Genomic DNA, 1,884 nt, shown 5'->3' on the forward strand with positions numbered 1-1,884 from the left:
AAAAAAATTATTTTCCTTGAATAAATAATTTAGACATATGCAACAGCTGCTTCGTGGAAGAAGGATGGGCAATCTCCCCCCATGTGGGTAACCTGAGGGTCAGCTATGAGTTGGTTTCTACCCGAAGGGCGGTACACAACAACAACAACAACAACTTAAATTTAAGTCTCCTGGAATCAAGAGTTTTGGAGTCCATGGAATCACATGAAAACCCCAGACCTTTGCCCGAACGCTGATCTGTAGGAGTACCAAATCAAAGCTATGGGTTTTCAGTGTCTTAAATGTATGTGAAAGTTGGAGAATGAAAAATTAAGGATGCCGTTGAAACGGATACGGGAGAAAACTGTTTAAAAGAGATATGTGATTAGGTATTGTCGTGACAGGAGTCCAGAGTGAAGGCTGCATAGAGGAGTGGACCTGGGAGAGGGAATGTAAAACAATGAAAGAATTTTTCTTTTACTTTTCAAAAAGAAGAGTGTACGGGGGGTGGAAGTGGGCAGGGAAAAAAGTATAGCAATGAATGAATGGAAATAAAAAAAATCTGTAAATTTTCATTAAAATGAATAATAACAAAAAAGAAAAATGAAGGGTGAAGAAAAATAGGTGCATTTGAATTGTAAGTGGTGGTCAAGAACACACAGCATTGGCTTGGCTTAGCAGAATGAACAAAACAGCTTTTAAAGAAATGCAAATTCCCTAGAAGTAAGGATAGCAAGCTTGAGTAGTTAATTTTGTGCATGTGTTCAAAAAAGATCAGTGAGATTGTCTCAGGATGGAGGATAGTTCAAAGCTATTGTCCATAAAGTTGCTATGAGTCCCAAGAACCCATAACAACAACATTGGTAAAGTGTCAAGGAAAATGAAGAAAACTCTTTAATTAATTGACACAATAATAAAGACAGTAGATTGAAACATTCCTACCATCATGAGGATGGCTCAGAACCTAGTGAGAAACATTTTGGCAAAACCAATCTGTTGGCAACTAACCTATTACTTCTGGGCTTTAGTATTAAGAAGTCCATTTGCTACATCCTCTACTCTAAGCTTCCCGTCTGATTCTTTATAATTAATGAAATGACTTTTCAGCTTTTAGATCTTAACTACTCAAAATTTATTTATAGATTTCCTCAGTACCACACTTGGAATGGGATTGATACACTATGTATGCTCTCCCCCAAAACACTCCAATAGTCAACAAGTCAAGATAGCAACAAACACAAGTGAAAATATACATCATCACTTTTTTCTTGACCAAATTTAGTGTTTTCATGTGCCACATTATGGTGAAAGACATCACTGTTAACTTTGCTACTGAGATGTAAAACATCTGTCACCTAGGGTTAAACACCAGTTATAGAAAATGGTAAGTAAAATAGTTAATTCTGAAATTTCAGAATATGATAGTTCTAAATAATAAATTAATTGTCTTCTAATATATATCACAAATTAAAACTCTTAAATCACCTGAATCAAAATCAGGAAAGGAATTTGTTAAAAATGAAAATTCTAGTTAGTAATATTCAGATATGAACAAGACTTTTAATGTAGGAACATGAAGAATTTCTTTCCTTTCACTTCTTGTGTACCATCAAGTTGGAAGCAACCTATAGCAGTTAACCACGCAGGAAGAAATTGTTTATCCTTCTCCCATAGAGCAGATGGCCTCAGAACAATGTGCCTTGGGGATTACAGAGCAACTTCTTGCTACTACGGCACACACACACACACACACACACACACACACACACACACACAAACTCAGTATGTTGTTGTTATGTGCCGTCGAGTAGTTTCCGACTCACAGCGACCCTATGCACAACAGCCCTAAACCCTGCTCTATCCTGCGCCAACCGCACTGCCTCTGACACACCCATCCCGATTACC

This window comes from Elephantulus edwardii, unplaced genomic scaffold (genome assembly GCF_000299155.1).
Source record: "Elephantulus edwardii isolate Elephantulus edwardi_28Jun2011 unplaced genomic scaffold, EleEdw1.0 scaffold00413, whole genome shotgun sequence".
NCBI classification, from domain to species: domain Eukaryota; kingdom Metazoa; phylum Chordata; class Mammalia; order Macroscelidea; family Macroscelididae; genus Elephantulus; species Elephantulus edwardii.